General features: G+C 62.9%; 7 pseudogenes; all 7 read left to right on the forward strand.

Moving 5' to 3' along the window:
• The first annotated feature begins 1,814 nt into the window (after positions 1-1,814).
• LOC142863359 (uncharacterized) lies at positions 1,815-1,932 on the forward strand (annotated as a pseudogene).
• A 3,795-nt stretch (positions 1,933-5,727) lies between these two features.
• On the forward strand, positions 5,728-5,846 carry LOC142863270 (uncharacterized; annotated as a pseudogene).
• A 3,775-nt stretch (positions 5,847-9,621) lies between these two features.
• Positions 9,622-9,740, forward strand: LOC142863271 (uncharacterized; annotated as a pseudogene).
• Positions 9,741-13,516: 3,776 nt separating this feature from the next.
• LOC142863272 (uncharacterized) lies at positions 13,517-13,635 on the forward strand (annotated as a pseudogene).
• Positions 13,636-17,411: 3,776 nt separating this feature from the next.
• On the forward strand, positions 17,412-17,530 carry LOC142863273 (uncharacterized; annotated as a pseudogene).
• Positions 17,531-21,306: 3,776 nt separating this feature from the next.
• LOC142863274 (uncharacterized) lies at positions 21,307-21,425 on the forward strand (annotated as a pseudogene).
• Positions 21,426-25,213: 3,788 nt separating this feature from the next.
• On the forward strand, positions 25,214-25,332 carry LOC142863275 (uncharacterized; annotated as a pseudogene).
• The last annotated feature ends 621 nt before the right edge of the window (positions 25,333-25,953 follow it).

Consider the following 25,953-nt stretch of genomic DNA (forward strand, 5'->3'; position numbering starts at 1 on the left):
TTGAGGGTCCGGTGGGTGTCTGCACTTTTGTGCTGGGCACCCCAGGGAGGCCCGGGGGGGGGCTGGACAACGTGGTCTGCTGGCGGGGGGGTTGGAGGAGCAACTGATGCCTTTGCACTTTGGGTAGCAAGAGTCTGAGGTGTCTCTGAGCCCTGTGCCCTGTGGGGGGGGGCGGGGGGGGAGGAGGAGGAGGAGGAGGAGGAGGTGGGAAGGGCCGGGGCCTGCAGTCCTGTTCCCGGGGTAGCACGGCAAGTGGCTTCTTCCACAGGCTGCTTGGCCTGGGCTCCCTGCACCTGGGCCTTTGGAGGACCGGCCCTGTGCTTGCCCAACACTTCCTGCAGGGACCCAGAGCTGGGAGGTGGCATCTCTCAGCCCTGGGTCGGGCAGAGCCCCAGCGGGCCATGCCCACAACCTCTCTCAGCACCGGTCCCCCAGAAGGCTCCTTTGGGACCAGGATTCTCTTGCGGTGACTCTTTAAGGTCTGGCCCCTGGATGGAGGGGCACCAGGAGGTAGAGGAGCAGGAAGGGGGAAGGGGGTGGCCATGCGAGGGGACACTTTGAGGCCGAGTCCCAGCTTCAGCCTGATCCTCCTGGGAACCCCGCTCTGAGACAAGGAGCCGGGCTTCGCATTCCCACAGCAGCCAGTCGTGGGCTGAGGACACCTGGGGCGTTGGGAACTCCCTGGCTTCTCCTTGGTTTAACGTCTAGAGCTGCTTGTGAATCGCGCCGCCACACACACCCGAGCGCAGGTGTCTTCCGCACAGACTGCGGGCCTCGCTCTTCTGAACGCCGCTAGCTCGCCCACCACCCACGGGTGAACCTGGTCAGGGTGCTTTCTCTAAGGGGCAGACTCTTTTCCGGGCGGGCTACCGGTGTCTCTGTTTGCTCGTTTCTTTCTTCCATTTCGGGAAAGTCTTCCTTGCTGGGTGTGGAAATCTCCTATGCCTTCCCTCGCCTATTCTGTCAGCTTTCAAATTCTCTTTCAGTTGCCACCCTCACAGATGGATTAGGAAACTCTTTCCGGTGCACTCATTAGTGAAATGACCTCCAGGAAGCTGGAATCCAATATCTAATGGCCGATTTTTAGCGAGTCCACACGCCAGGGTGGTCGGGGTCCAATGCAGCCCTGGCCAGGCCCAGGCCCCTTGGACTGGGCCACAGGAGGACACGGAGGAGGGTCCCGGCCCCCACGAAGCGGTGCCGGCAGTTCTCCACGGGCTTGGGCGTTTTCCAGAGGTAGGAGATGGAGGGGACTGATTTCTTCAGCGCCCCCCAAACCACGCCACCCCACCCCACCCATGGGACACATCCCCCAGAGAGAGACGCCCCATACACTGGCTGTGCCCCAGCCCTGGCCCGGGGGAATAGGCGGCAGCCCACCCACAGGGCTAGGGGGCGGGCGCAGCTGAAAGGGGTTGTGGGGGAGGGCGGCCCCTGGCTGGGGTCAAAGGGCGAGCGTCCCGCGCGTGCGCAGTCAGCGGCAGGCAGCGACGCGCTGGGGGTGGGCAGCGGGTAGGTGAAGGAGGCCGGGCGAGGAGACGAGGGGGCTGGGAGGGCTCCACCTTGGCGAGTCCAGCCGTGGAGGCGCATCTTGTGTGGGTGTGATGTGAGTGTGAGTGTGTGTGTGTGTGTGTGTGTATAGAGAGACAGCCCCCGCCCCGCCCCCGCCCCGCCCCGCCCATCACCCCCGTCCCTGGGAGCCCGCGGGACCCGGCCGGGGGAACTCAACCGGCCCGGCCCGGCGCGGGGGGCGGCGGCGGGAAGCCCAGAGAGGCTCGGCTTCTTGAGCGGGGCAGGGGGCGCCCTCCGCCGCCGTCTAGGGCCACACCACCCTGAACGCCCCGATCTCGTCTGGTCTGGGAAGCTAAGCAGGGTCGGGCCCGGTTAGTACTTGGATGGGAGACCGCCTGGGAATACCGGGTGCCACAGGCTGCTGCTTTTTTTTTTTTTTTTTTTTTTTTTGGCCTCTTGTTCTGTCCCCTTTCTGGGAGCGCGGCGGCGGCCCGGGGTGGGGGTCACCCCACCCACCTCAGCGCCCGGCGCGGTGCCTGGCGCCCCCAGCCCGCACCGTGGGGCCTCCTCTTGTCCCAAGCCCCGACACCGCCGCTACGCGGCAGCATGCGTGGCATCTGGACTGTCAGGTCTCAGACCAAAGGTCTGCTCTGTGGGAACCGACACGCTGGAGGAAACCTTGAGAGTCTGAGAGGGGAGGGAGTTCCAGAAGAAGGCCAGGATGTCATTTTGAGGGAGTATGTGACCAGAACTCGTCCCGTTGCTTTTGGGGTTTCTATGGGCTACACGCAGGAATCTTTGGTGGTGGCACCTGATGTTGGGGGATCCGGGAGTCACACCCAGACCTGCTCCACAGGCCTCCTTTTACTTTTCTCTTCGGATTCATTATTTTTAAAAAGTGTCTCTTACCTCTAGGATTGCATTTTCTTTTCTCTCTCTCTTCAAGCAGATGATGGGAGTACAAGTATTCAGGTGACATGTCACGCCCGTGCCCCCCTCCCCCCTGCGTTCTTTTTTTTTTTTTTTTTTTTTGAGACAGAGTCTCGTTTTGCTGCCCAGGCTAGAGTGAGTGCCATGGCGTCAGCCTAGCTCACAGCAACCTCAATCTCCGGGCTCAAGCAATCCTGCTGCCTCAGCCTCCCGAGTAGTTGGGACTACAGGCATGCACCACCACGCCCGGCTGTGTTTTTCTATATATATTAGTTGGCCAATTAATTTCTTTCTATTTTTAGTAGAGACGGGGTCTCGCTCTTGCTCAGGCTGGTTTCGAACTCCTGACCTGGAGCAATCCGCCCGCCTCGGCCTCCCAGAGAGCTAGGATTACAGGCGTGAGCCACCGCGCCCGGCCCCCCCTGTGTTCTTATTCATATACCTCTCATGTTGTTCCAGCGTATTGTGGGGGTACCAATGTTAAGGTCGGGTGCCTTGCCCTCTCCAAGCCTCCCCCCTCGGGTCAGAGCTTCAAGTGCGCCCATCCCCCAGTCGGTGCGCACCCACCCCATGCCTAATGGATGTGTATGCCCCTCCCCTCCCCCCACCCGCCCGACACCCACCCGATGAAGGTGATTCCTCTCTGTCCACTTAGGCGTCCATCCGTTCGTACCAATTTGCTGGTGAGCGCGCTCACGTGGTGCTCGTGTGTCCATTCTTGGGATACCTGGCCTACTGGAACGGGTTCCAGCTCTGGCCAGGAGAACACGAGAGGCGCCCTCTCACCGCTGCTCCTCACAGCCGAATGGCACTCCGTGGTGTCCACGCGCCACATTTTATTGATGCACTCCTGGATGGATGGGCACTCGGGTCGCTTCCACGTCTTTGCGATTGTGAATTGTGCCCTAACTGTCACCCTAACCCTTACCCAGCCCGTCTCCTCTGCCCCTGCCTGACGCACTCCTCCCCGGCCAGGCCCGTCACTGTCCTGGGCCCCCGCCTGACCGGCTCCTCCCCGCCCGGCCTGTCACCGTCCTCTGCCCCTGCCTGACATGCTCCTTCCCGCCCGCCCGGCCTCTCACCGTCCTGGGCCCCTGCCTGACCGGCTCCTCCGTCGCCTGGGCCTTCCAAGGGCTTGGTGTGGACGCTGCTTCCAGGAAGCCCACCAGAAACCCGGCAGCAGGGTGGCCGCAGCAGTCTCCAGCAGCCGTCCCTAAGTCGCGTGAGTGCGGGGGACGTGCCCCCGCTGTGCCGCGGGGGCCCAGCCTGGTGTCTTCCCTGAGGCCCTGCGGCTGCCGGCTGGGCTGCCGCTCCCCGCAAGGGGAGAGCCGCGGAGGTGGGGACCGCCTCCTGATGGGGACGTACACGCAGCTCTCCACGCAGCTCTCCACGTCGGATTCCGGGGCTCTCTGTCCTGCCCGAAGGCCCAGCTGGCCTGCGGGTCCTTAGAGTGGCAAAAACATCCGAAAACTGAGATTGAGGGTCCGGTGGGTGTCTGCACTTTTGTGCTGGGCACCCCAGGGAGGCCCGGGGGCTGGCTGGACAACGTGGTCTGCTGGGCGGGGGGGTTGGAGGAGCAACTGATGCCCTTTGCACTTTGGGTAGCAAGAGTCTGAGGTGTCTCTGAGCCCTGTGCCCTGTGGGGGGGGGCGGGGGGGGGAGGAGGAGGAGGAGGAGGAGGAGGTGGGAAGGGCCGGGGCCTGCAGTCCTGTTCCCGGGGTAGCACGGCAAGTGGCTTCTTCCACAGGCTGCTTGGCCTGGGCTCCCTGCACCTGGGCCTTTGGAGGACCGGCCCTGTGCTTGCCAACACTTCCTGCAGGGACCCAGAGCTGGGAGGTGGCATCTCTCAGCCCTGGGTCGGGCAGAGCCCCAGCGGGCCATGCCCACAACCTCTCTCAGCACCGGTCCCCCAGAAGGCTCCTTTGGGACCAGGATTCTCTTGCGGTGACTCTTTAAGGTCTGGCCCCTGGATGGAGGGGCACCAGGAGTAGAGGAGCAGGAAGGGGAAGGGGGTGGCCATGCGAGGGGACACTTTGAGGCCGAGTCCCAGCTTCAGCCTGATCCTCCTGGGAACCCCGCTCTGAGACAAGGAGCCGGGCTTCGCATTCCCACAGCAGCCAGTCGTGGGCTGAGGACACCTGGGGCGTTGGGAACTCCCTGGCTTCTCCTTGGTTTAACGTCTAGAGCTGCTTGTGAATCGCGCCGCCACACACACCCGAGCGCAGGTGTCTTCCGCACAGACTGCGGGCCTCGCTCTTCTGAACGCCGCTAGCTCGCCACCCACCCACGGGTGAACCTGGTCAGGGTGCTTTCTCTAAGGGGCAGACTCTTTTCCGGGCGGGCTACCGGTGTCTCTGTTTGCTCGTTTCTTTCTTCCATTTCGGGAAAGTCTTCCTTGCTGGGTGTGGAAATCTCCTATGCCTTCCCTCGCCTATTCTGTCAGCTTTCAAATTCTCTTTCAGTTGCCACCCTCACAGATGGATTAGGAAACTCTTTCCGGTGCACTCATTAGTGAAATGACCTCCAGGAAGCTGGAATCCAATATCTAATGGCCGATTTTTAGCGAGTCCACACGCCAGGGTGGTCGGGGTCCAATGCAGCCCCGGCCAGGCCCAGGCCCCTTGGACTGGGCCACAGGAGGACACGGAGGAGGGTCCCGGCCCCCACGAAGCGGTGCCGGCAGTTCTCCACGGGCTTGGGCGTTTTCCAGAGGTAGGAGATGGAGGGGACTGATTTCTTCAGCGCCCCCCAAACCACGCCACCCCACCCCACCCATGGGACACATCCCCAGAGAGAGACGCCCCATACACTGGCTGTGCCCCAGCCCTGGCCCGGGGGAATAGGCGGCAGCCCACCCACAGGGCTAGGGGGCGGGCGCAGCTGAAAGGGGTTGTGGGGGAGGGCGGCCCCTGGCTGGGGTCAAAGGGCGAGCGTCCCGCGCGTGCGCAGTCAGCGGCAGGCAGCGACGCGCTGGGGGTGGGCAGCGGGTAGGTGAAGGAGGCCGGGCGAGGAGACGAGGGGGGCTGGGAGGGCTCCACCTTGGCGAGTCCAGCCGTGGAGGCGCATCTTGTGTGGGTGTGAGTGAGTGTGAGTGTGTGTGTGTGTGTGTGTATAGAGAGACAGCCCCCGCCCCGCCCCGCCCCGCCCCGCCCATCACCCCCGTCCCTGGGAGCCCGCGGGACCCGGCCGGGGAACTCAACCGGCCCGGCCCGGCGCGGGAGGCGGCGGCGGGGAAGCCCAGAGAGGCTCGGCTTCTTGAGCGGGGCAGGGGCGCCCTCCGCCGCCGTCTAGGGCCACACCACCCTGAACGCCCCCGATCTCGTCTGGTCTGGGAAGCTAAGCAGGGTCGGGCCCGGTTAGTACTTGGATGGGAGACCGCCTGGGAATACCGGGTGCCACAGGCTGCTGCTTTTTTTTTTTTTTTTTTTTTTTTGGCCTCTTGTTCTGTCCCCTTTCTGGGAGCGCGGCGGCGGCCCGGGGTGGGGGTCACCCCCACCCTCAGCGCCCGCGCGGTGCCTGGCGCCCCAGCCCGCACCGTGGGGCCTCCTCTTGTCCCAAGCCCCGACACCGCCGCTACGCGGCAGCATGCGTGGCATCTGGACTGTCAGGTCTCAGACCAAAGGTCTGCTCTGTGGGAACCGACACGCTGGAGGAAACCTTGAGAGTCTGAGAGGGGAGGGAGTTCCAGAAGAAGGCCAGGATGTCATTTTGAGGGAGTATGTGACCAGAACTCGTCCCGTTGCTTTTGGGGTTCTATGGGCTACACGCAGGAATCTTTGGTGGTGGCACCTGATGTTGGGGGATCCGGAGTCACACCCAGACCTGCTCCACAGGCCTCCTTTTACTTTTCTCTTCGGATTCATTATTTTTAAAAAGTGTCTCTTACCTCTAGGATTGCATTTTCTTTTCTCTCTCTCTTCAAGCAGATGATGGGAGTACAAGTATTCAGGTGACATGTCACGCCCGTGCCCCCCTCCCCCCTGCGTTCTTTTTTTTTTTTTTTTTTTTTGAGACAGAGTCTCGTTTTGCTGCCCAGGCTAGAGTGAGTGCCATGGCGTCAGCCTAGCTCACAGCAACCTCAATCTCCGGGCTCAAGCAATCCTGCTGCCTCAGCCTCCCGAGTAGTTGGGACTACAGGCATGCACCACCACGCCCGGCTGTGTTTTTCTATATATATTAGTTGGCCAATTAATTTCTTTCTATTTTTAGTAGAGACGGGGTCTCGCTCTTGCTCAGGCTGGTTTCGAACTCCTGACCTGGAGCAATCCGCCCGCCTCGGCCTCCCAGAGAGCTAGGATTACAGGCGTGAGCCACCGCGCCCGGCCCCCCCTGTGTTCTTATTCATATACCTCTCATGTTGTTCCAGCGTATTGTGGGGGTACCAATGTTAAGGTCGGGTGCCTTGCCCTCTCCAAGCCTCCCCCCTCGGGTCAGAGCTTCAAGTGCGCCCATCCCCCAGTCGGTGCGCACCCACCCCATGCCTAATGGATGTGTATGCCCCTCCCCTCCCCCCACCCGCCCGACACCCACCCGATGAAGGTGATTCCTCTCTGTCCACTTAGGCGTCCATCCGTTCGTACCAATTTGCTGGTGAGCGCGCTCACGTGGTGCTCGTGTGTCCATTCTTGGGATACCTGGCCTACTGGAACGGGTTCCAGCTCTGGCCAGGAGAACACGAGAGGCGCCCTCTCACCGCTGCTCCTCACAGCCGAATGGCACTCCGTGGTGTCCACGCGCCACATTTTATTGATGCACTCCTGGATGGATGGGCACTCGGGTCGCTTCCACGTCTTTGCGATTGTGAATTGTGCCCTAACTGTCACCCTAACCCTTACCCAGCCCGTCTCCTCTGCCCCTGCCTGACGCACTCCTCCCCGGCCAGGCCCGTCACTGTCCTGGGCCCCCGCCTGACCGGCTCCTCCCCGCCCGGCCTGTCACCGTCCTCTGCCCCTGCCTGACATGCTCCTTCCCGCCCGCCCGGCCTCTCACCGTCCTGGGCCCCTGCCTGACCGGCTCCTCCGTCGCCTGGGCCTTCCAAGGGCTTGGTGTGGACGCTGCTTCCAGGAAGCCCACCAGAAACCCGGCAGCAGGGTGGCCGCAGCAGTCTCCAGCAGCCGTCCCTAAGTCGCGTGAGTGCGGGGGACGTGCCCCCGCTGTGCCGCGGGGGCCCAGCCTGGTGTCTTCCCTGAGGCCCTGCGGCTGCCGGCTGGGCTGCCGCTCCCCGCAAGGGGAGAGCCGCGGAGGTGGGGACCGCCTCCTGATGGGGACGTACACGCAGCTCTCCACGTCGGATTCCGGGGCTCTCTGTCCTGCCCGAAGGCCCAGCTGGCCTGCGGGTCCTTAGAGTGGCAAAAACATCCGAAAACTGAGATTGAGGGTCCGGTGGGTGTCTGCACTTTTGTGCTGGGCACCCCAGGGAGGCCCGGGGGCTGGCTGGACAACGTGGTCTGCTGGGCGGGGGGGTTGGAGGAGCAACTGATGCCCTTTGCACTTTGGGTAGCAAGAGTCTGAGGTGTCTCTGAGCCCTGTGCCCTGTGGGGGGGGCGGGGGGGGGAGGAGGAGGAGGAGGAGGAGGAGGTGGGAAGGGCCGGGGCCTGCAGTCCTGTTCCCGGGGTAGCACGGCAAGTGGCTTCTTCCACAGGCTGCTTGGCCTGGGCTCCCTGCACCTGGGCCTTTGGAGGACCGGCCCTGTGCTTGCCAACACTTCCTGCAGGGACCCAGAGCTGGGAGGTGGCATCTCTCAGCCCTGGGTCGGGCAGAGCCCCAGCGGGCCATGCCCACAACCTCTCTCAGCACCGGTCCCCCAGAAGGCTCCTTTGGGACCAGGATTCTCTTGCGGTGACTCTTTAAGGTCTGGCCCCTGGATGGAGGGGCACCAGGAGTAGAGGAGCAGGAAGGGGAAGGGGGTGGCCATGCGAGGGGACACTTTGAGGCCGAGTCCCAGCTTCAGCCTGATCCTCCTGGGAACCCCGCTCTGAGACAAGGAGCCGGGCTTCGCATTCCCACAGCAGCCAGTCGTGGGCTGAGGACACCTGGGGCGTTGGGAACTCCCTGGCTTCTCCTTGGTTTAACGTCTAGAGCTGCTTGTGAATCGCGCCGCCACACACACCCGAGCGCAGGTGTCTTCCGCACAGACTGCGGGCCTCGCTCTTCTGAACGCCGCTAGCTCGCCACCCACCCACGGGTGAACCTGGTCAGGGTGCTTTCTCTAAGGGGCAGACTCTTTTCCGGGCGGGCTACCGGTGTCTCTGTTTGCTCGTTTCTTTCTTCCATTTCGGGAAAGTCTTCCTTGCTGGGTGTGGAAATCTCCTATGCCTTCCCTCGCCTATTCTGTCAGCTTTCAAATTCTCTTTCAGTTGCCACCCTCACAGATGGATTAGGAAACTCTTTCCGGTGCACTCATTAGTGAAATGACCTCCAGGAAGCTGGAATCCAATATCTAATGGCCGATTTTTAGCGAGTCCACACGCCAGGGTGGTCGGGGTCCAATGCAGCCCTGGCCAGGCCCAGGCCCCTTGGACTGGGCCACAGGAGGACACGGAGGAGGGTCCCGGCCCCCACGAAGCGGTGCCGGCAGTTCTCCACGGGCTTGGGCGTTTTCCAGAGGTAGGAGATGGAGGGGACTGATTTCTTCAGCGCCCCCCAAACCACGCCACCCCACCCCACCCATGGGACACATCCCCAGAGAGAGACGCCCCATACACTGGCTGTGCCCCAGCCCTGGCCCGGGGGAATAGGCGGCAGCCCACCCACAGGGCTAGGGGGCGGGCGCAGCTGAAAGGGGTTGTGGGGGAGGGCGGCCCCTGGCTGGGGTCAAAGGGCGAGCGTCCCGCGCGTGCGCAGTCAGCGGCAGGCAGCGACGCGCTGGGGGTGGGCAGCGGGTAGGTGAAGGAGGCCGGGCGAGGAGACGAGGGGGGCTGGGAGGGCTCCACCTTGGCGAGTCCAGCCGTGGAGGCGCATCTTGTGTGGGTGTGAGTGAGTGTGAGTGTGTGTGTGTGTGTGTGTATAGAGAGACAGCCCCCGCCCCGCCCCGCCCCGCCCCGCCCATCACCCCCGTCCCTGGGAGCCCGCGGGACCCGGCCGGGGAACTCAACCGGCCCGGCCCGGCGCGGGAGGCGGCGGCGGGGAAGCCCAGAGAGGCTCGGCTTCTTGAGCGGGGCAGGGGCGCCCTCCGCCGCCGTCTAGGGCCACACCACCCTGAACGCCCCCGATCTCGTCTGGTCTGGGAAGCTAAGCAGGGTCGGGCCCGGTTAGTACTTGGATGGGAGACCGCCTGGGAATACCGGGTGCCACAGGCTGCTGCTTTTTTTTTTTTTTTTTTTTTTTTGGCCTCTTGTTCTGTCCCCTTTCTGGGAGCGCGGCGGCGGCCCGGGGTGGGGGTCACCCCCACCCTCAGCGCCCGCGCGGTGCCTGGCGCCCCAGCCCGCACCGTGGGGCCTCCTCTTGTCCCAAGCCCCGACACCGCCGCTACGCGGCAGCATGCGTGGCATCTGGACTGTCAGGTCTCAGACCAAAGGTCTGCTCTGTGGGAACCGACACGCTGGAGGAAACCTTGAGAGTCTGAGAGGGGAGGGAGTTCCAGAAGAAGGCCAGGATGTCATTTTGAGGGAGTATGTGACCAGAACTCGTCCCGTTGCTTTTGGGGTTCTATGGGCTACACGCAGGAATCTTTGGTGGTGGCACCTGATGTTGGGGGATCCGGAGTCACACCCAGACCTGCTCCACAGGCCTCCTTTTACTTTTCTCTTCGGATTCATTATTTTTAAAAAGTGTCTCTTACCTCTAGGATTGCATTTTCTTTTCTCTCTCTCTTCAAGCAGATGATGGGAGTACAAGTATTCAGGTGACATGTCACGCCCGTGCCCCCCTCCCCCCTGCGTTCTTTTTTTTTTTTTTTTTTTTTGAGACAGAGTCTCGTTTTGCTGCCCAGGCTAGAGTGAGTGCCATGGCGTCAGCCTAGCTCACAGCAACCTCAATCTCCGGGCTCAAGCAATCCTGCTGCCTCAGCCTCCCGAGTAGTTGGGACTACAGGCATGCACCACCACGCCCGGCTGTGTTTTTCTATATATATTAGTTGGCCAATTAATTTCTTTCTATTTTTAGTAGAGACGGGGTCTCGCTCTTGCTCAGGCTGGTTTCGAACTCCTGACCTGGAGCAATCCGCCCGCCTCGGCCTCCCAGAGAGCTAGGATTACAGGCGTGAGCCACCGCGCCCGGCCCCCCCTGTGTTCTTATTCATATACCTCTCATGTTGTTCCAGCGTATTGTGGGGGTACCAATGTTAAGGTCGGGTGCCTTGCCCTCTCCAAGCCTCCCCCCTCGGGTCAGAGCTTCAAGTGCGCCCATCCCCCAGTCGGTGCGCACCCACCCCATGCCTAATGGATGTGTATGCCCCTCCCCTCCCCCCACCCGCCCGACACCCACCCGATGAAGGTGATTCCTCTCTGTCCACTTAGGCGTCCATCCGTTCGTACCAATTTGCTGGTGAGCGCGCTCACGTGGTGCTCGTGTGTCCATTCTTGGGATACCTGGCCTACTGGAACGGGTTCCAGCTCTGGCCAGGAGAACACGAGAGGCGCCCTCTCACCGCTGCTCCTCACAGCCGAATGGCACTCCGTGGTGTCCACGCGCCACATTTTATTGATGCACTCCTGGATGGATGGGCACTCGGGTCGCTTCCACGTCTTTGCGATTGTGAATTGTGCCCTAACTGTCACCCTAACCCTTACCCAGCCCGTCTCCTCTGCCCCTGCCTGACGCACTCCTCCCCGGCCAGGCCCGTCACTGTCCTGGGCCCCCGCCTGACCGGCTCCTCCCCGCCCGGCCTGTCACCGTCCTCTGCCCCTGCCTGACATGCTCCTTCCCGCCCGCCCGGCCTCTCACCGTCCTGGGCCCCTGCCTGACCGGCTCCTCCGTCGCCTGGGCCTTCCAAGGGCTTGGTGTGGACGCTGCTTCCAGGAAGCCCACCAGAAACCCGGCAGCAGGGTGGCCGCAGCAGTCTCCAGCAGCCGTCCCTAAGTCGCGTGAGTGCGGGGGACGTGCCCCCGCTGTGCCGCGGGGGCCCAGCCTGGTGTCTTCCCTGAGGCCCTGCGGCTGCCGGCTGGGCTGCCGCTCCCCGCAAGGGGAGAGCCGCGGAGGTGGGGACCGCCTCCTGATGGGGACGTACACGCAGCTCTCCACGTCGGATTCCGGGGCTCTCTGTCCTGCCCGAAGGCCCAGCTGGCCTGCGGGTCCTTAGAGTGGCAAAAACATCCGAAAACTGAGATTGAGGGTCCGGTGGGTGTCTGCACTTTTGTGCTGGGCACCCCAGGGAGGCCCGGGGGCTGGCTGGACAACGTGGTCTGCTGGGCGGGGGGGTTGGAGGAGCAACTGATGCCCTTTGCACTTTGGGTAGCAAGAGTCTGAGGTGTCTCTGAGCCCTGTGCCCTGTGGGGGGGGGCGGGGGGGGGAGGAGGAGGAGGAGGAGGAGGAGGTGGGAAGGGCCGGGGCCTGCAGTCCTGTTCCCGGGGTAGCACGGCAAGTGGCTTCTTCCACAGGCTGCTTGGCCTGGGCTCCCTGCACCTGGGCCTTTGGAGGACCGGCCCTGTGCTTGCCAACACTTCCTGCAGGGACCCAGAGCTGGGAGGTGGCATCTCTCAGCCCTGGGTCGGGCAGAGCCCCAGCGGGCCATGCCCACAACCTCTCTCAGCACCGGTCCCCCAGAAGGCTCCTTTGGGACCAGGATTCTCTTGCGGTGACTCTTTAAGGTCTGGCCCCTGGATGGAGGGGCACCAGGAGTAGAGGAGCAGGAAGGGGAAGGGGGTGGCCATGCGAGGGGACACTTTGAGGCCGAGTCCCAGCTTCAGCCTGATCCTCCTGGGAACCCCGCTCTGAGACAAGGAGCCGGGCTTCGCATTCCCACAGCAGCCAGTCGTGGGCTGAGGACACCTGGGGCGTTGGGAACTCCCTGGCTTCTCCTTGGTTTAACGTCTAGAGCTGCTTGTGAATCGCGCCGCCACACACACCCGAGCGCAGGTGTCTTCCGCACAGACTGCGGGCCTCGCTCTTCTGAACGCCGCTAGCTCGCCACCCACCCACGGGTGAACCTGGTCAGGGTGCTTTCTCTAAGGGGCAGACTCTTTTCCGGGCGGGCTACCGGTGTCTCTGTTTGCTCGTTTCTTTCTTCCATTTCGGGAAAGTCTTCCTTGCTGGGTGTGGAAATCTCCTATGCCTTCCCTCGCCTATTCTGTCAGCTTTCAAATTCTCTTTCAGTTGCCACCCTCACAGATGGATTAGGAAACTCTTTCCGGTGCACTCATTAGTGAAATGACCTCCAGGAAGCTGGAATCCAATATCTAATGGCCGATTTTTAGCGAGTCCACACGCCAGGGTGGTCGGGGTCCAATGCAGCCCTGGCCAGGCCCAGGCCCCTTGGACTGGGCCACAGGAGGACACGGAGGAGGGTCCCGGCCCCCACGAAGCGGTGCCGGCAGTTCTCCACGGGCTTGGGCGTTTTCCAGAGGTAGGAGATGGAGGGGACTGATTTCTTCAGCGCCCCCCAAACCACGCCACCCCACCCCACCCATGGGACACATCCCCAGAGAGAGACGCCCCATACACTGGCTGTGCCCCAGCCCTGGCCCGGGGGAATAGGCGGCAGCCCACCCACAGGGCTAGGGGGCGGGCGCAGCTGAAAGGGGTTGTGGGGGAGGGCGGCCCCTGGCTGGGGTCAAAGGGCGAGCGTCCCGCGCGTGCGCAGTCAGCGGCAGGCAGCGACGCGCTGGGGGTGGGCAGCGGGTAGGTGAAGGAGGCCGGGCGAGGAGACGAGGGGGGCTGGGAGGGCTCCACCTTGGCGAGTCCAGCCGTGGAGGCGCATCTTGTGTGGGTGTGAGTGAGTGTGAGTGTGTGTGTGTGTGTGTGTATAGAGAGACAGCCCCCGCCCCGCCCCGCCCCGCCCCGCCCATCACCCCCGTCCCTGGGAGCCCGCGGGACCCGGCCGGGGAACTCAACCGGCCCGGCCCGGCGCGGGAGGCGGCGGCGGGGAAGCCCAGAGAGGCTCGGCTTCTTGAGCGGGGCAGGGGCGCCCTCCGCCGCCGTCTAGGGCCACACCACCCTGAACGCCCCCGATCTCGTCTGGTCTGGGAAGCTAAGCAGGGTCGGGCCCGGTTAGTACTTGGATGGGAGACCGCCTGGGAATACCGGGTGCCACAGGCTGCTGCTTTTTTTTTTTTTTTTTTTTTTTTTGGCCTCTTGTTCTGTCCCCTTTCTGGGAGCGCGGCGGCGGCCCGGGGTGGGGGTCACCCCCACCCTCAGCGCCCGCGCGGTGCCTGGCGCCCCAGCCCGCACCGTGGGGCCTCCTCTTGTCCCAAGCCCCGACACCGCCGCTACGCGGCAGCATGCGTGGCATCTGGACTGTCAGGTCTCAGACCAAAGGTCTGCTCTGTGGGAACCGACACGCTGGAGGAAACCTTGAGAGTCTGAGAGGGGAGGGAGTTCCAGAAGAAGGCCAGGATGTCATTTTGAGGGAGTATGTGACCAGAACTCGTCCCGTTGCTTTTGGGGTTCTATGGGCTACACGCAGGAATCTTTGGTGGTGGCACCTGATGTTGGGGGATCCGGAGTCACACCCAGACCTGCTCCACAGGCCTCCTTTTACTTTTCTCTTCGGATTCATTATTTTTAAAAAGTGTCTCTTACCTCTAGGATTGCATTTTCTTTTCTCTCTCTCTTCAAGCAGATGATGGGAGTACAAGTATTCAGGTGACATGTCACGCCCGTGCCCCCCTCCCCCCTGCGTTCTTTTTTTTTTTTTTTTTTTTTGAGACAGAGTCTCGTTTTGCTGCCCAGGCTAGAGTGAGTGCCATGGCGTCAGCCTAGCTCACAGCAACCTCAATCTCCGGGCTCAAGCAATCCTGCTGCCTCAGCCTCCCGAGTAGTTGGGACTACAGGCATGCACCACCACGCCCGGCTGTGTTTTTCTATATATATTAGTTGGCCAATTAATTTCTTTCTATTTTTAGTAGAGACGGGGTCTCGCTCTTGCTCAGGCTGGTTTCGAACTCCTGACCTGGAGCAATCCGCCCGCCTCGGCCTCCCAGAGAGCTAGGATTACAGGCGTGAGCCACCGCGCCCGGCCCCCCCTGTGTTCTTATTCATATACCTCTCATGTTGTTCCAGCGTATTGTGGGGGTACCAATGTTAAGGTCGGGTGCCTTGCCCTCTCCAAGCCTCCCCCCTCGGGTCAGAGCTTCAAGTGCGCCCATCCCCCAGTCGGTGCGCACCCACCCCATGCCTAATGGATGTGTATGCCCCTCCCCTCCCCCCACCCGCCCGACACCCACCCGATGAAGGTGATTCCTCTCTGTCCACTTAGGCGTCCATCCGTTCGTACCAATTTGCTGGTGAGCGCGCTCACGTGGTGCTCGTGTGTCCATTCTTGGGATACCTGGCCTACTGGAACGGGTTCCAGCTCTGGCCAGGAGAACACGAGAGGCGCCCTCTCACCGCTGCTCCTCACAGCCGAATGGCACTCCGTGGTGTCCACGCGCCACATTTTATTGATGCACTCCTGGATGGATGGGCACTCGGGTCGCTTCCACGTCTTTGCGATTGTGAATTGTGCCCTAACTGTCACCCTAACCCTTACCCAGCCCGTCTCCTCTGCCCCTGCCTGACGCACTCCTCCCCGGCCAGGCCCGTCACTGTCCTGGGCCCCCGCCTGACCGGCTCCTCCCCGCCCGGCCTGTCACCGTCCTCTGCCCCTGCCTGACATGCTCCTTCCCGCCCGCCCGGCCTCTCACCGTCCTGGGCCCCTGCCTGACCGGCTCCTCCGTCGCCTGGGCCTTCCAAGGTCTTGGTGTGGACGCTGCTTCCAGGAAGCCCACCAGAAACCCGGCAGCAGGGTGGCCGCAGCAGTCTCCAGCAGCCGTCCCTAAGTCGCGTGAGTGCGGGGGACGTGCCCCCGCTGTGCCGCGGGGGCCCAGCCTGGTGTCTTCCCTGAGGCCCTGCGGCTGCCGGCTGGGCTGCCGCTCCCCGCAAGGGGAGAGCCGCGGAGGTGGGGACCGCCTCCTGATGGGGACGTACACGCAGCTCTCCACGTCGGATTCCGGGGCTCTCTGTCCTGCCCGAAGGCCCAGCTGGCCTGCGGGTCCTTAGAGTGGCAAAAACATCCGAAAACTGAGATTGAGGGTCCGGTGGGTGTCTGCACTTTTGTGCTGGGCACCCCAGGGAGGCCCGGGGGCTGGCTGGACAACGTGGTCTGCTGGGCGGGGGGGTTGGAGGAGCAACTGATGCCCTTTGCACTTTGGGTAGCAAGAGTCTGAGGTGTCTCTGAGCCCTGTGCCCTGTGGGGGGGGCGGGGGGGGGAGGAGGAGGAGGAGGAGGAGGAGGTGGGAAGGGCCGGGGCCTGCAGTCCTGTTCCCGGGGTAGCACGGCAAGTGGCTTCTTCCACAGGCTGCTTGGCCTGGGCTCCCTGCACCTGGGCCTTTGGAGGACCGGCCCTGTGCTTGCCAACACTTCCTGCAGGGACCCAGAGCTGGGAGGTGGCATCTCTCAGCCCTGGGTCGGGCAGAGCCCCAGCGGGCCATGCCCACAACCTCTCTCAGCACCGGTCCCCCAGAAGGCTCCTTTGGGACCAGGATTCTCTTGCGGTGACTCTTTAAGGTCTGGCCCCTGGATGGAGGGGCACCAGGAGTAGAGGAGCAGGAAGGGGAAGGGGGTGGCCATGCGAGGGGACACTTTGAGGCCGAGTCCCAGCTTCAGCCTGATCCTCCTGGGAACCCCGCTCTGAGACAAGGAGCCGGGCTTCGCATTCCCACAGCAGCCAGTCGTGGGCTGAGGACACCTGGGGCGTTGGGAACTCCCTGGCTTCTCCTTGGTTTAACGTCTAGAGCTGCTTGTGAATCGCGCCGCCACACACACCCGAGCGCAGGTGTCTTCCGCACAGACTGCGGGCCTCGCTCTTCTGAACGCCGCTAGCTCGCCACCCACCCACGGGTGAACCTGGTCAGGGTGCTTTCTCTAAGGGGCAGACTCTTTTCCGGGCGGGCTACCGGTGTCTCTGTTTGCTCGTTTCTTTCTTCCATTTCGGGAAAGTCTTCCTTGCTGGGTGTGGAAATCTCCTATGCCTTCCCTCGCCTATTCTGTCAGCTTTCAAATTCTCTTTCAGTTGCCACCCTCACAGATGGATTAGGAAACTCTTTCCGGTGCACTCATTAGTGAAATGACCTCCAGGAAGCTGGAATCCAATATCTAATGGCCGATTTTTAGCGAGTCCACACGCCAGGGTGGTCGGGGTCCAATGCAGCCCTGGCCAGGCCCAGGCCCCTTGGACTGGGCCACAGGAGGACACGGAGGAGGGTCCCGGCCCCCACGAAGCGGTGCCGGCAGTTCTCCACGGGCTTGGGCGTTTTCCAGAGGTAGGAGATGGAGGGGACTGATTTCTTCAGCGCCCCCCAAACCACGCCACCCCACCCCACCCATGGGACACATCCCCAGAGAGAGACGCCCCATACACTGGCTGTGCCCCAGCCCTGGCCCGGGGGAATAGGCGGCAGCCCACCCACAGGGCTAGGGGGCGGGCGCAGCTGAAAGGGGTTGTGGGGGAGGGCGGCCCCTGGCTGGGGTCAAAGGGCGAGCGTCCCGCGCGTGCGCAGTCAGCGGCAGGCAGCGACGCGCTGGGGGTGGGCAGCGGGTAGGTGAAGGAGGCCGGGCGAGGAGACGAGGGGGGCTGGGAGGGCTCCACCTTGGCGAGTCCAGCCGTGGAGGCGCATCTTGTGTGGGTGTGAGTGAGTGTGAGTGTGTGTGTGTGTGTGTGTATAGAGAGACAGCCCCCGCCCCGCCCCGCCCCGCCCCGCCCATCACCCCCGTCCCTGGGAGCCCGCGGGACCCGGCCGGGGAACTCAACCGGCCCGGCCCGGCGCGGGAGGCGGCGGCGGGGAAGCCCAGAGAGGCTCGGCTTCTTGAGCGGGGCAGGGGCGCCCTCCGCCGCCGTCTAGGGCCACACCACCCTGAACGCCCCCGATCTCGTCTGGTCTGGGAAGCTAAGCAGGGTCGGGCCCGGTTAGTACTTGGATGGGAGACCGCCTGGGAATACCGGGTGCCACAGGCTGCTGCTTTTTTTTTTTTTTTTTTTTTTTTGGCCTCTTGTTCTGTCCCCTTTCTGGGAGCGCGGCGGCGGCCCGGGGTGGGGGTCACCCCCACCCTCAGCGCCCGCGCGGTGCCTGGCGCCCCAGCCCGCACCGTGGGGCCTCCTCTTGTCCCAAGCCCCGACACCGCCGCTACGCGGCAGCATGCGTGGCATCTGGACTGTCAGGTCTCAGACCAAAGGTCTGCTCTGTGGGAACCGACACGCTGGAGGAAACCTTGAGAGTCTGAGAGGGGAGGGAGTTCCAGAAGAAGGCCAGGATGTCATTTTGAGGGAGTATGTGACCAGAACTCGTCCCGTTGCTTTTGGGGTTCTATGGGCTACACGCAGGAATCTTTGGTGGTGGCACCTGATGTTGGGGGATCCGGAGTCACACCCAGACCTGCTCCACAGGCCTCCTTTTACTTTTCTCTTCGGATTCATTATTTTTAAAAAGTGTCTCTTACCTCTAGGATTGCATTTTCTTTTCTCTCTCTCTTCAAGCAGATGATGGGAGTACAAGTATTCAGGTGACATGTCACGCCCGTGCCCCCCTCCCCCCTGCGTTCTTTTTTTTTTTTTTTTTTTTTGAGACAGAGTCTCGTTTTGCTGCCCAGGCTAGAGTGAGTGCCATGGCGTCAGCCTAGCTCACAGCAACCTCAATCTCCGGGCTCAAGCAATCCTGCTGCCTCAGCCTCCCGAGTAGTTGGGACTACAGGCATGCACCACCACGCCCGGCTGTGTTTTTCTATATATATTAGTTGGCCAATTAATTTCTTTCTATTTTTAGTAGAGACGGGGTCTCGCTCTTGCTCAGGCTGGTTTCGAACTCCTGACCTGGAGCAATCCGCCCGCCTCGGCCTCCCAGAGAGCTAGGATTACAGGCGTGAGCCACCGCGCCCGGCCCCCCCTGTGTTCTTATTCATATACCTCTCATGTTGTTCCAGCGTATTGTGGGGGTACCAATGTTAAGGTCGGGTGCCTTGCCCTCTCCAAGCCTCCCCCCTCGGGTCAGAGCTTCAAGTGCGCCCATCCCCCAGTCGGTGCGCACCCACCCCATGCCTAATGGATGTGTATGCCCCTCCCCTCCCCCCACCCGCCCGACACCCACCCGATGAAGGTGATTCCTCTCTGTCCACTTAGGCGTCCATCCGTTCGTACCAATTTGCTGGTGAGCGCGCTCACGTGGTGCTCGTGTGTCCATTCTTGGGATACCTGGCCTACTGGAACGGGTTCCAGCTCTGGCCAGGAGAACACGAGAGGCGCCCTCTCACCGCTGCTCCTCACAGCCGAATGGCACTCCGTGGTGTCCACGCGCCACATTTTATTGATGCACTCCTGGATGGATGGGCACTCGGGTCGCTTCCACGTCTTTGCGATTGTGAATTGTGCCCTAACTGTCACCCTAACCCTTACCCAGCCCGTCTCCTCTGCCCCTGCCTGACGCACTCCTCCCCGGCCAGGCCCGTCACTGTCCTGGGCCCCCGCCTGACCGGCTCCTCCCCGCCCGGCCTGTCACCGTCCTCTGCCCCTGCCTGACATGCTCCTTCCCGCCCGCCCGGCCTCTCACCGTCCTGGGCCCCTGCCTGACCGGCTCCTCCGTCGCCTGGGCCTTCCAAGGGCTTGGTGTGGACGCTGCTTCCAGGAAGCCCACCAGAAACCCGGCAGCAGGGTGGCCGCAGCAGTCTCCAGCAGCCGTCCCTAAGTCGCGTGAGTGCGGGGGACGTGCCCCCGCTGTGCCGCGGGGGCCCAGCCTGGTGTCTTCCCTGAGGCCCTGCGGCTGCCGGCTGGGCTGCCGCTCCCCGCAAGGGGAGAGCCGCGGAGGTGGGGACCGCCTCCTGATGGGGACGTACACGCAGCTCTCCACGTCGGATTCCGGGGCTCTCTGTCCTGCCCGAAGGCCCAGCTGGCCTGCGGGTCCTTAGAGTGGCAAAAACATCCGAAAACTGAGATTGAGGGTCCGGTGGGTGTCTGCACTTTTGTGCTGGGCACCCCAGGGAGGCCCGGGGGCTGGCTGGACAACGTGGTCTGCTGGGCGGGGGGGTTGGAGGAGCAACTGATGCCCTTTGCACTTTGGGTAGCAAGAGTCTGAGGTGTCTCTGAGCCCTGTGCCCTGTGGGGGGGGGCGGGGGGGGAGGAGGAGGAGGAGGAGGAGGAGGTGGGAAGGGCCGGGGCCTGCAGTCCTGTTCCCGGGGTAGCACGGCAAGTGGCTTCTTCCACAGGCTGCTTGGCCTGGGCTCCCTGCACCTGGGCCTTTGGAGGACCGGCCCTGTGCTTGCCAACACTTCCTGCAGGGACCCAGAGCTGGGAGGTGGCATCTCTCAGCCCTGGGTCGGGCAGAGCCCCAGCGGGCCATGCCCACAACCTCTCTCAGCACCGGTCCCCCAGAAGGCTCCTTTGGGACCAGGATTCTCTTGCGGTGACTCTTTAAGGTCTGGCCCCTGGATGGAGGGGCACCAGGAGTAGAGGAGCAGGAAGGGGAAGGGGGTGGCCATGCGAGGGGACACTTTGAGGCCGAGTCCCAGCTTCAGCCTGATCCTCCTGGGAACCCCGCTCTGAGACAAGGAGCCGGGCTTCGCATTCCCACAGCAGCCAGTCGTGGGCTGAGGACACCTGGGGCGTTGGGAACTCCCTGGCTTCTCCTTGGTTTAACGTCTAGAGCTGCTTGTGAATCGCGCCGCCACACACACCCGAGCGCAGGTGTCTTCCGCACAGACTGCGGGCCTCGCTCTTCTGAACGCCGCTAGCTCGCCACCCACCCACGGGTGAACCTGGTCAGGGTGCTTTCTCTAAGGGGCAGACTCTTTTCCGGGCGGGCTACCGGTGTCTCTGTTTGCTCGTTTCTTTCTTCCATTTCGGGAAAGTCTTCCTTGCTGGGTGTGGAAATCTCCTATGCCTTCCCTCGCCTATTCTGTCAGCTTTCAAATTCTCTTTCAGTTGCCACCCTCACAGATGGATTAGGAAACTCTTTCCGGTGCACTCATTAGTGAAATGACCTCCAGGAAGCTGGAATCCAATATCTAATGGCCGATTTTTAGCGAGTCCACACGCCAGGGTGGTCGGGGTCCAATGCAGCCCCGGCCAGGCCCAGGCCCCTTGGACTGGGCCACAGGAGGACACGGAGGAGGGTCCCGGCCCCCACGAAGCGGTGCCGGCAGTTCTCCACGGGCTTGGGCGTTTTCCAGAGGTAGGAGATGGAGGGGACTGATTTCTTCAGCGCCCCCCAAACCACGCCACCCCACCCCACCCATGGGACACATCCCCAGAGAGAGACGCCCCATACACTGGCTGTGCCCCAGCCCTGGCCCGGGGGAATAGGCGGCAGCCCACCCACAGGGCTAGGGGGCGGGCGCAGCTGAAAGGGGTTGTGGGGGAGGGCGGCCCCTGGCTGGGGTCAAAGGGCGAGCGTCCCGCGCGTGCGCAGTCAGCGGCAGGCAGCGACGCGCTGGGGGTGGGCAGCGGGTAGGTGAAGGAGGCCGGGCGAGGAGACGAGGGGGGCTGGGAGGGCTCCACCTTGGCGAGTCCAGCCGTGGAGGCGCATCTTGTGTGGGTGTGAGTGAGTGTGAGTGTGTGTGTGTGTGTGTGTATAGAGAGACAGCCCCCCGCCCCGCCCCGCCCCGCCCCGCCCATCACCCCCGTCCCTGGGAGCCCGCGGGACCCGGCCGGGGAACTCAACCGGCCCGGCCCGGCGCGGGAGGCGGCGGCGGGGAAGCCCAGAGAGGCTCGGCTTCTTGAGCGGGGCAGGGGCGCCCTCCGCCGCCGTCTAGGGCCACACCACCCTGAACGCCCCCGATCTCGTCTGGTCTGGGAAGCTAAGCAGGGTCGGGCCCGGTTAGTACTTGGATGGGAGACCGCCTGGGAATACCGGGTGCCACAGGCTGCTGCTTTTTTTTTTTTTTTTTTTTTTTTGGCCTCTTGTTCTGTCCCCTTTCTGGGAGCGCGGCGGCGGCCCGGGGTGGGGGTCACCCCCACCCTCAGCGCCCGCGCGGTGCCTGGCGCCCCAGCCCGCACCGTGGGGCCTCCTCTTGTCCCAAGCCCCGACACCGCCGCTACGCGGCAGCATGCGTGGCATCTGGACTGTCAGGTCTCAGACCAAAGGTCTGCTCTGTGGGAACCGACACGCTGGAGGAAACCTTGAGAGTCTGAGAGGGGAGGGAGTTCCAGAAGAAGGCCAGGATGTCATTTTGAGGGAGTATGTGACCAGAACTCGTCCCGTTGCTTTTGGGGTTCTATGGGCTACACGCAGGAATCTTTGGTGGTGGCACCTGATGTTGGGGGATCCGGAGTCACACCCAGACCTGCTCCACAGGCCTCCTTTTACTTTTCTCTTCGGATTCATTATTTTTAAAAAGTGTCTCTTACCTCTAGGATTGCATTTTCTTTTCTCTCTCTCTTCAAGCAGATGATGGGAGTACAAGTATTCAGGTGACATGTGACGCCCTTGCCCCCCTCCCCCCTGCGTTCTTTTTTTTTTTTTTTTTTTTTGAGACAGAGTCTCGTTTTGCTGCCCAGGCTAGAGTGAGTGCCATGGCGTCAGCCTAGCTCACAGCAACCTCAATCTCCGGGCTCAAGCAATCCTGCTGCCTCAGCCTCCCGAGTAGTTGGGACTACAGGCATGCACCACCACGCCCGGCTGTGTTTTTCTATATATATTAGTTGGCCAATTAATTTCTTTCTATTTTTAGTAGAGACGGGGTCTCGCTCTTGCTCAGGCTGGTTTCGAACTCCTGACCTGGAGCAATCCGCCCGCCTCGGCCTCCCAGAGAGCTAGGATTACAGGCGTGAGCCACCGCGCCCGGCCCCCCCTGTGTTCTTATTCATATACCTCTCATGTTGTTCCAGCGTATTGTGGGGGTACCAATGTTAAGGTCGGGTGCCTTGCCCTCTCCAAGCCTCCCCCCTCGGGTCAGAGCTTCAAGTGCGCCCATCCCCCAGTCGGTGCGCACCCACCCCATGCCTAATGGATGTGTATGCCCCTCCCCTCCCCCCACCCGCCCGACACCCACCCGATGAAGGTGATTCCTCTCTGTCCACTTAGGCGTCCATCCGTTCGTACCAATTTGCTGGTGAGCGCGCTCACGTGGTGCTCGTGTGTCCATTCTTGGGATACCTGGCCTACTGGAACGGGTTCCAGCTCTGGCCAGGAGAACACGAGAGGCGCCCTCTCACCGCTGCTCCTCACAGCCGAATGGCACTCCGTGGTGTCCACGCGCCACATTTTATTGATGCACTCCTGGATGGATGGGCACTCGGGTCGCTTCCACGTCTTTGCGATTGTGAATTGTGCCCTAACTGTCACCCTAACCCTTACCCAGCCCGTCTCCTCTGCCCCTGCCTGACGCACTCCTCCCCGGCCAGGCCCGTCACTGTCCTGGGCCCCCGCCTGACCGGCTCCTCCCCGCCCGGCCTGTCACCGTCCTCTGCCCCTGCCTGACATGCTCCTTCCCGCCCGCCCGGCCTCTCACCGTCCTGGGCCCCTGCCTGACCGGCTCCTCCGTCGCCTGGGCCTTCCAAGGGCTTGGTGTGGACGCTGCTTCCAGGAAGCCCACCAGAAACCCGGCAGCAGGGTGGCCGCAGCAGTCTCCAGCAGCCGTCCCTAAGTCGCGTGAGTGCGGGGGACGTGCCCCCGCTGTGCCGCGGGGGCCCAGCCTGGTGTCTTCCCTGAGGCCCTGCGGCTGCCGGCTGGGCTGCCGCTCCCCGCAAGGGGAGAGCCGCGGAGGTGGGGACCGCCTCCTGATGGGGACGTACACGCAGCTCTCCACGCAGCTCTCCACGTCGGATTCCGGGGCTCTCTGTCCTGCCCGAAGGCCCAGCTGGCCTGCGGGTCCTTAGAGTGGCAAAAACATCCGAAAACTGAGATTGAGGGTCCGGTGGGTGTCTGCACTTTTGTGCTGGGCACCCCAGGGAGGCCCGGGGGCTGGCTGGACAACGTGGTCTGCTGGGCGGGGGGGTTGGAGGAGCAACTGATGCCCTTTGCACTTTGGGTAGCAAGAGTCTGAGGTGTCTCTGAGCCCTGTGCCCTGTGGGGGGGGGCGGGGGGGGAGGAGGAGGAGGAGGAGGAGGAGGTGGGAAGGGCCGGGGCCTGCAGTCCTGTTCCCGGGGTAGCACGGCAAGTGGCTTCTTCCACAGGCTGCTTGGCCTGGGCTCCCTGCACCTGGGCCTTTGGAGGACCGGCCCTGTGCTTGCCAACACTTCCTGCAGGGACCCAGAGCTGGGAGGTGGCATCTCTCAGCCCTGGGTCGGGCAGAGCCCCAGCGGGCCATGCCCACAACCTCTCTCAGCACCGGTCCCCCAGAAGGCTCCTTTGGGACCAGGATTCTCTTGCGGTGACTCTTTAAGGTCTGGCCCCTGGATGGAGGGGCACCAGGAGTAGAGGAGCAGGAAGGGGAAGGGGGTGGCCATGCGAGGGGACACTTTGAGGCCGAGTCCCAGCTTCAGCCTGATCCTCCTGGGAACCCCGCTCTGAGACAAGGAGCCGGGCTTCGCATTCCCACAGCAGCCAGTCGTGGGCTGAGGACACCTGGGGCGTTGGGAACTCCCTGGCTTCTCCTTGGTTTAACGTCTAGAGCTGCTTGTGAATCGCGCCGCCACACACACCCGAGCGCAGGTGTCTTCCGCACAGACTGCGGGCCTCGCTCTTCTGAACGCCGCTAGCTCGCCACCCACCCACGGGTGAACCTGGTCAGGGTGCTTTCTCTAAGGGGCAGACTCTTTTCCGGGCGGGCTACCGGTGTCTCTGTTTGCTCGTTTCTTTCTTCCATTTCGGGAAAGTCTTCCTTGCTGGGTGTGGAAATCTCCTATGCCTTCCCTCGCCTATTCTGTCAGCTTTCAAATTCTCTTTCAGTTGCCACCCTCACAGATGGATTAGGAAACTCTTTCCGGTGCACTCATTAGTGAAATGACCTCCAGGAAGCTGGAATCCAATATCTAATGGCCGATTTTTAGCGAGTCCACACGCCAGGGTGGTCGGGGTCCAATGCAGCCCCGGCCAGGCCCAGGCCCCTTGGACTGGGCCACAGGAGGACACGGAGGAGGGTCCCGGCCCCCACGAAGCGGTGCCGGCAGTTCTCCACGGGCTTGGGCGTTTTCCAGAGGTAGGAGATGGAGGGGACTGATTTCTTCAGCGCCCCCCAAACCACGCCACCCCACCCCACCCATGGGACACATCCCCAGAGAGAGACGCCCCATACACTGGCTGTGCCCCAGCCCTGGCCCGGGGGAATAGGCGGCAGCCCACCCACAGGGCTAGGGGGCGGGCGCAGCTGAAAGGGGTTGTGGGGGAGGGCGGCCCCTGGCTGGGGTCAAAGGGCGAGCGTCCCGCGCGTGCGCAGTCAGCGGCAGGCAGCGACGCGCTGGGGGTGGGCAGCGGGTAGGTGAAGGAGGCCGGGCGAGGAGACGAGGGGGGCTGGGAGGGCTCCACCTTGGCGAGTCCAGCCGTGGAGGCGCATCTTGTGTGGGTGTGAGTGAGTGTGAGTGTGTGTGTGTGTGTGTGTATAGAGAGACAGCCCCCCGCCCCGCCCCGCCCCGCCCCGCCCATCACCCCCGTCCCTGGGAGCCCGCGGGACCCGGCCGGGGAACTCAACCGGCCCGGCCCGGCGCGGGAGGCGGCGGCGGGGAAGCCCAGAGAGGCTCGGCTTCTTGAGCGGGGCAGGGGCGCCCTCCGCCGCCGTCTAGGGCCACACCACCCTGAACGCCCCCGATCTCGTCTGGTCTGGGAAGCTAAGCAGGGTCGGGCCCGGTTAGTACTTGGATGGGAGACCGCCTGGGAATACCGGGTGCCACAGGCTGCTGCTTTTTTTTTTTTTTTTTTTTTTTTTGGCCTCTTGTTCTGTCCCCTTTCTGGGAGCGCGGCGGCGGCCCGGGGTGGGGGTCACCCCCACCCTCAGCGCCCGCGCGGTGCCTGGCGCCCCAGCCCGCACCGTGGGGCCTCCTCTTGTCCCAAGCCCCGACACCGCCGCTACGCGGCAGCATGCGTGGCATCTGGACTGTCAGGTCTCAGACCAAAGGTCTGCTCTGTGGGAACCGACACGCTGGAGGAAACCTTGAGAGTCTGAGAGGGGAGGGAGTTCCAGAAGAAGGCCAGGATGTCATTTTGAGGGAGTATGTGACCAGAACTCGTCCCGTTGCTTTTGGGGTTCTATGGGCTACACGCAGGAATCTTTGGTGGTGGCACCTGATGTTGGGGGATCCGGAGTCACACCCAGACCTGCTCCACAGGCCTCCTTTTACTTTTCTCTTCGGATTCATTATTTTTAAAAAGTGTCTCTTACCTCTAGGATTGCATTTTCTTTTCTCTCTCTCTTCAAGCAGATGATGGGAGTACAAGTATTCAGGTGACATGTCACGCCCGTGCCCCCCTCCCCCCTGCGTTCTTTTTTTTTTTTTTTTTTTTTGAGACAGAGTCTCGT

This window comes from Microcebus murinus, chromosome 21, assembly GCF_040939455.1.
Source record: "Microcebus murinus isolate Inina chromosome 21, M.murinus_Inina_mat1.0, whole genome shotgun sequence".
NCBI classification, from domain to species: Eukaryota; Metazoa; Chordata; class Mammalia; order Primates; family Cheirogaleidae; genus Microcebus; species Microcebus murinus.